Source organism: Bufo gargarizans, chromosome 6, assembly GCF_014858855.1.
Source record: "Bufo gargarizans isolate SCDJY-AF-19 chromosome 6, ASM1485885v1, whole genome shotgun sequence".
Taxonomy (NCBI): Eukaryota; Metazoa; Chordata; class Amphibia; order Anura; family Bufonidae; genus Bufo; species Bufo gargarizans.
Window position 1 is genome coordinate 130907433 of NC_058085.1, and position 8193 is coordinate 130915625.

At 42.3% G+C, this 8193-nt stretch overlaps 1 pseudogene; it reads left to right on the forward strand.

Annotated features, from left to right (window-relative positions):
- Window positions 1-1955: 1955 nt before the first annotated feature.
- On the forward strand, window positions 1956-7066 carry LOC122942044 (annotated as a pseudogene).
- Window positions 7067-8193: the final 1127 nt, after the last annotated feature.

Below are 8193 nucleotides of genomic sequence, written 5' to 3' on the forward strand. Positions count from 1 at the left end.
AGACTGATTCTCTGCTGACATGAAGCCAGATTCTCTGTTACGGGACCTCTCTCCTCTGCCTGTGTGTGTGCTGGGCCTAAATATATGCCAATGGACTGTTGCAGTGGTGGCTGACGTGAAGCCTCATTCTCTGCTATGACATGCAGACTAATTCTCTGCTGACATGAAGACAGATTCTCTGTTACGGGACCTCTCTCCTCTGCCTGGGTGCCGGGGCCTAAATATCTGAGAATGGACTGTTCCAGTGGTGGGTGACGGGAAGCCAGATTCTCTGCTATGGAACCTCTCTCCAATTGATTTTGGTTAATTTTTATTTATTTAATTTTTATTTTAATTCATTTCCCTATCCACATTTGTTTGCAGGGGATTTACCTACATGTTGCTGCCTTTTGCAGCCCTCTAGCTCTTTCCTGGGCTGTTTTACAGCCTTTTTAGTGCCGAAAAGTTCGGGTCCCCATTGACTTCAATGGGGTTCGGGTTCGGGACGAAGTTCGGATCGGGTTCGGATCCCGAACCCGAACATTTCCGGGATGTTCGGCCGAACTTCTCGAACCCGAACATCCAGGTGTTCGCTCAACTCTAGTCACAACACTCTTTTCCTCCTCCAATAGGAGTTTCATCAATCTCAGAGAGGAATCTACGGACTCCTTCTCCCACTTTTTCAGGAAGTCCGCAGATCTCAATCGGACTGATGGTGTGATAGGATTCCTCAGGCCACGTGGGACAATTTTATTCCCAATATACGTTTCCAAAGACTGCACCTCCCACCAAGATCTAACAAAATTTTTGTAGATCTTAGTGACTTGTTTGAAAGCAGAAGAGATGGTAATTGTCTGAGAGGCAAAAGATATGTCTCGCTCAGAAAACACCTCACTAGGATCTCCCATCCACTGTGCGGTGTCAATGCCGCTAGATAAAAAGCCTGCCATTCCTTGTATAATAATTAAATGGAATAAATTGAAATGATATATTGAATATACGCCTATAAATACAATAGAGCAAATAACATGGGGATAGGCGCTAAAACAAAATAATAATGTCTTTATTAATTGTCTGATTAAGAAATAAGGGGTATCAACCGTCAGTATAATGTGCAAAACTGACTTTAACAATTGTGAAAACACTGATACATACCAAATAGCACCACCATCTGGATTGCCAGTGTAGTCTCACAAGCTACTAGCATAAGGGGCTCATTCAACCACAGGGTTCAAGATGTGTATCCCAGGGTGAAAGGTATCAAGGGGATGTATTGGTATGGGAATTTCACCAAACACCACTCCAAAACAGTGAGAGCCAGCGCGCAGACTCTCACTGCACTAATAATCACAGGTGCTGGACTATGGCAGAGCAATAGCATTCACTCCAGGTGGATTAAAGGAGCAATGGTTGCCCTGACATGTCCCTTATTTGCAACAGCTCAACGCTGCGTTTCCATGCATTGGGAATGCATTTCATCAGGAGCTATGTGCACCAGGTTAATACTAGAGCCCAGAGCCTCAGTGTTGTTTTAATAACCGAGGTAATGGACAAACAAACAGTCAGTGATAGAGATCCCTGCCTAGCACCGTTTTCCTCTAGTGTGAGGTACGGAGCTTTACAAACAGTCACTATCCTGCCTGAGCTAGCAACCTCTAGGCTGAGGTGCTGCGTGCTAGTGTGCATGTAACCCGGCACTGTGATGGCCGCAAAGCGGCCCACAGAACACCGAGCTTTACAGGGTGAAACCCCGCCCTGTTAGACACGCCTCCGTCAATCAGCCAATCCGGCCAGGAGGCACGGCACAAGGCAAACTAAAGGCTGAAGGGTGGAGGAACAAGGTGGACAGTATGGACAGTAGTCCATGCAAGCTAGAAAGATCTAGACAGACTGTAGATTTTAGCCAACATTTTTGAAACTTTTTGAAAAAAGAAACTAACAAAAAACTGAATTTCCTGACTAATTTAGTTTTGTAAATGGAAAGTAACATTTATTTTTTTAATATTTGAATGTATGTGATTATATTTAGACTACTTGTAGCTAATGGACAGAATGTCTTTCTCTTCAGTGTCAACGCCTTTCGACGATGATGATAAGATAGTTGGAGGTCACCCCTGTAAAGTTCCCTATCAGGTGTCTCTTAATGTGGGCTATCATTTCTGTGGAGGAATCCTGATCAACGAGCAATGGGTGGTGTCTGCTGCTCACTGCTATCAATCGTAAGTACTTTGAAGGATTTGAGGCGTTTCTCTGCACAGCAGGCACCTGGTTCACCGATGCGCACTCTGAAAGAGTTTAGTGGGAATCCCTCATTCTCAGAGGTCAGACCCACAATAGTCAAAAAGTGATTGTATATTCTAGTCATATGTCATCACTTCATGAGATAAGAACAGCCACAGCCCTCTGAAATAATGGTTTATTTTGATGGTAGAATAGCTATGTAACATCTGCTTCCCATGATTACAAGAAAGATAAGTTTAAAGGGGTTATCTAGGAAATGAAGTTTTTCCTCAGGATAGGTTATCAGAATCGGATGTGCAGGGGGGTTCAACAATGGCAATCACAATCAGCTATTAGAAGAGGCCTTGAGCGCCGCAGCCTCTTCCTTGGCCAGTAACATCACATCAGTTATGTGGTCTAGTTGAAGCTCAGCCCCAGCTCTAGTTGAGCTGCAATACCAAGAACTCCCACTATACAATATGTCTGTGAAGGTTCTCATTTATCCAGGTCATGGTATATCTGTAAAGAATAAATCAAGGCAACTGTACGTCCAGTTGCCTTGATTTATTCTTTACCCACTATACAATGTACGGTGCTGTCCTTGGAAAGCTGCTGGGATCTTGCATCGCTCACCAGAGCTTCGGTGAGCACCGCGGCTGCCTGAAACAGCTGATCGGCGAGGATGCTGAGAATTCAACCCCCGCTGATGTGATATAGATGACCTATTCTGAGAATAGCGTAAAAATAGAAGATGACAGCAGCATATCCAAATGAGGGTCCTTTATTCGCTGAAAGTTTCGGCTACGTAGTAGCCTTTATAAAGCATTGATGCTTGATAAAGGCTACTATGTAGCCGAAACGTTGCACTTTTATGTACATTGTTTCATGGATGTACGGTGAATAAAGGACCCTCATTTGGATATGCTTCTGTCATCTATTTTTACGCTGATCTGTTGACCATTGAGGATCGGTGGTTTGGACATGCTGTTGCATTCCGAGGGAGTTATACAACGTACATTTGTGCTTCTCTAAACTATTTATTACTGCTATTCTGAGAATAGGTCATTATCATCTTTACCTGGATAACCCCTTTAATAGTCTTTGCCATGTATGTTTAGCTAAAAGGGGTTTTCCAGTGTGCGTTTGACCGAATCAAAGAATCATACTTTCCCAGTGTCTTCTGCTCTGGTTTTGCGGATGGCTGTGTTGATCTTCTGGTTTGTTAACTTGCTGGGCTACAAAGGGGGTCACATAAAACACTGCATGCAATGACTGGCATCAGCTGTGACTTGTCCCCAAGAAGCACATCACTACTGGGCCACGTGCCACTTGGGGACAACTCACTGTTAAGACAAGTCTGTGATCCTGACCATAGCCAAGTCAGAAGTAAATAAGCCTGGGATTGTGCCGAACATAGCCAGTCTACAGGACCGTAATGACCGGGGCCAGGTCATAAAGATTAGGTCAAACACAACTGGGGCCAGCTAAAAACTGAGGGAACCCTGCTTAACTTTATTTCTGAGCTCCAGGATTGTTCTTTTATGCATAAGTTGGGAGGTATATGTCAGTATAATTTTTTTTTTTCTTAAAGGGGTATTCCCATCTCAGACATTGAAAGCATACAGCTCAGATGTGCCACGGACGTCATATAGACACCACTAGGACCACTCGTTTCATCAGAATGAGCCCCTTAATGTGAAAGTGAGGGCACCACACAAGCATGCTCATCCTCCGTTCACTTGTAAGGGAGTTTCGAAAATAGCCGATCGCTGGCTCAGCTGTTTACGGCAGTCTAATAAAGGCGAATGGAGAGGTGTCCTTGTGCCGTGCGCTCACTACTATGGACCTTCTAAAATTAGCCAAACATGCTCGCTCGGTTATTTTCCAAGTTCCCACATAAGTGATTGGAGAGTGAATAGAGCTCAATGTGCTCATTCTCACTTCATGGGACCCACACCCATCTGACATTGGTTGCATATTCTAGTGATAGGCCATCAAGAGATTGACCAACCCCTTTAACTGTATAGATAACAATAGTCTACTACACTTTTTTATACAGAAACATTCCATACCGTATGTTTTCTTTAAATGGGACCCTATATAGTGGTCTTATAATGTTTACCTTGCAAATGCTGTGGAAGATAGATCCTAAGATTCTTTATTGATTATCCCTGCATAGTGTCAAGTACATGTGTGCCAGAAAAAATAGTTCAGCTGTGCCCAGCTACATTCACCTGAATGGAGCCCATTCAGAGGACCTTCTTCTAGAAGACCACTTTCCACTGCAGCTTTGGGTGGTTGTGGCATAGAAGCGTTGGTGCTTATTTAAGATTTTCCATCAGGAACCATAGAGTCTGCAGCTGTAACCTTTACCCTGTCAATGATTTCTTCTCCTCTGTTTCAGAAATGTTCAGTGCAGGCTTGGAGAATATAATATAAGAGAACCGGAGGGAACAGAACAGTTCATTGACTCTGAAAAAGTCATTCGACACCCAGAGTATAACCCTTACCTGCTTGATAATGACATCATGTTGATCAAGCTATCAGTGCCGGCCCAGCTGAATAAAGCAGTGCGGCCCATCAAGCTTCCCAAAAACTGTCCTCCTGGAAGTGGTCCACCGGTGGGAACTAAGTGCAAAGTGTCTGGCTGGGGTTACACCGGATGTAAGTTGATGCTTCAGAGAGAAGGATATGACTGAATATTCTTTTGAAGATCAATAAAAGCATATCAGGATGAGCATTTCTCTCCAAAATGGTCAAATTAAAACCTGGCTATATCCTATATAGATATTTTATCCCCAAAGTCAAACAACTCTTGCAATAGATGCATTTTTCCTGCAACCTTACTGCTTGTGCTGTGTGCACTGGTGATGAGCGGCAGGGGCCATATTCGAATTCGTAATATTTTGCAAATAACTTATTCGTCATATATTCGTCATATAATAGCAAATTGGAGAATTTGCTATTATTTTCTTGATTGCGAAAATCGGCAATGTAATATAATGTAATAATGTGTAATAATAATATGTAATAATGTGCGCTCAATACAGGCGTGGGTCGCTATAGCTACATTTTTCAAGCTGCTAGAAGTTTCCTGAGACTGGAGAAAATGGTTGGCACGGCAGAACATTACAATAGCTTTATATGCAGATAGAGTGCTCCGATATATTCACGATTGCGCTAATCGGCAATTAATGATGCGCATATTTTGGCGCAATACGGGCAACTTCACATTTTAGCAGGTCTGACTACATATTACTGATTGGTGCACTAAGTATTGTTTTGAACTTGTGACATCACAGCACTATGACATCTGCCACACTATATCACTATCTAACCTACACTGACTATCTCCCAGTAACTATCTGTATTATATATATAAGGTAACTATCTATCTATCCAACTAACTAACTAATTATCTAATGTAATGACACAGGAAAGCAGAGAGCGCAGCAATAACTCAGATCTGCAAAATATTACATACACTGGCTGCTGGGGAGGTTCTTATATAGTAAGGGGTCGGCAACTTTCCTATTGGTTGCTAGGGGTGTTGCTAAGCTCAGACAAAGACATTGCAGCCTGCTCATTGGCCCACAAGCAAGAAGGGAGGTTACTGATAAAGAAAAAAATCTAGAATATTCGAAATTGCGAATATATATCACTATATTCTAAATGTTCGCAAATTCTCGAAGTGCCGATATTCGCGATTAATATTCCCGATTCGAAAATTTTCGCGCCCAACACTAGTGTACACTGGGGGGCATTGACAGCAGTCATCTCATTATCATTAGAGAGTGTGTTAACAATTGAACACCTCAATTTCAAAGCTGGGGGCAGATAACACAGGTTTCCAACTTTGACAATAACAGGTGGTGGGGGCAGATCAGCTTCTCCTCCCTCCCTGCACATTAATCATTACACACACACAACACTGTCCCGCAAAAGTCAAAAAGTCATTCTTTTTTAGTTTTCTTATGTCTAAACTATACATTTTATTTAATATACGGTTTCTATTCTAGTTGAAAACCCAGACATCCTGCAGTGTGTGTGTGTTCCTGTTGTATCTGAGGCAGATTGTATGGCTTCCTACCCAGGAGAGATTACAGAAAACATGATCTGCCTGGGCTATCCAGAGGGTGGAAAGGACTCCTGTCAGGTACTCTGAAATCCCCATAATATATATATATATATATTCATGCTATAATATCTGTATAAACAATAGATTTATACAGTGTTCGTGTGGAATATTAATATGTAGATGTATCACACTCCAGAGCTGCACTCACTATTCTGCTGGTGCAGTCACTGTGTATATACATTACTTATCCTGTACTAATCCTGAGTTACATCCTGTATTATACTCCAGAGCTGCACTCACTATTCTGCTGGTGCAGTCACTGTGTACATACATTACTTATCCTGTACTGATCCCGAATTACATCCTGTATTATACTTCAGAGCTGCACTCACTATTCTGCTGGTGCAGTCACTGTGTACATACATTACTTATCCTGTACTTATCCTGAGTTACATCCCTTATTATACTTCAGAGCTGCACTCACTATTCTGCTGGGGCAGTCACTGTGTACATATATTACATTACTTATCCTGTACTGATTCTGAGTTGCATATTGTACTATACTCCAGAGCTGCACTCACTATTCTGCTGGTGGAGTCACCATGTACATCACATTACCTTACTTCTTCCTGTTTATAGGGCGACTCCGGTGGTCCAGTGGTTTGTAAGGGAGAACTGCATGGAGTAGTGTCCTGGGGTTATGGATGTGCACAACCCAATTATCCCGGTGTCTACACCAAAGTCTGCAAGTTCGTTAATTGGATTAATGAAGTTATTGCTAACAATTAAATTACAAAACAAGAAGCAGATATAATTCAAGATTTGGAATGTAAGATGTTCTGGTCTCTACAATAAACATCAACTGATTATCTTCATTTGTCCAAGACTCCATATTTTGATTAGTGTTGAGTAGAGTTGAGCGAACCCGAACTGTAAAGTTCGGGTTCGTACCGAACTTTAGGTTTTTCGGCACCCGAACCCGAACATTTACGTAAAAGTTTGGGTTCGGTGTTCGGCGATTTTTATGGCGCTTTTTGAAAGGCTGCAGACCAGCCAATCAACAAGCGTCATACTACTTGCCCCAAAAGGCCATCACAGCCATGCCTACTATTGGCATGGCTGTGATTGGCCAACTGCACCATGTGACCCAGCCTCTATTTAAGCTGGAGTCACTTAGCGCCGCCCGTCACTCTGCTCGGATTAGTGTAGGGAGAGGTTGCAGCTGCTGTGAGGGAGAGATCAGGGAGTGATCTAATCAAGAACTGGTTTATGTACTCCGCAATCTACAGAAAAAGTGTTTTATGGGTGCAGTGCACATTTTTTTTAAGCCTGCCCTGAGCCAACTACTGCTGAAAACAAACTTTTTTTTTTCTTCATTTCATCAATATGAATACCTGATCGGCAGCCATTTTATGCAATGATAGTGCACCAGCCTAGGCTATCTGCAAGTCCAGAAATACAGCTTTGGCATACTGGGGTGAAAAAAGCCTGTAATATACTGCACATCTGGGATTACACGTGCATAAGTGACTGTCACATTTAGGACAGAAATACAGCTTTTTGGTTAGGGTGAAAAAAGCCTGTAATATATTGCACATCTGGGATTACACGTGCATAAGTCACTGTCACATTTAGGACAGAAATACAGCTTTTTGGTTACTGGGGTGAAAAAAACCTCTAATATACTGCACATCTGGGATTACACGTGCATAAGTGACTGTCACATTTAGGACAGAAATACAGCTTTTTGGTTAGGGTGAAAAAACACTCTAATATACTGCACATCTGGTATTAGACAAGCATAAGTGACTGTCACATTTTGGCCATAAATACGGCTTTATGGTTACTGGGGTGAAAAAAATCCTCTAATATATTGCACATCTGGGATTACACATGCATAAGTGACTGTCACATTT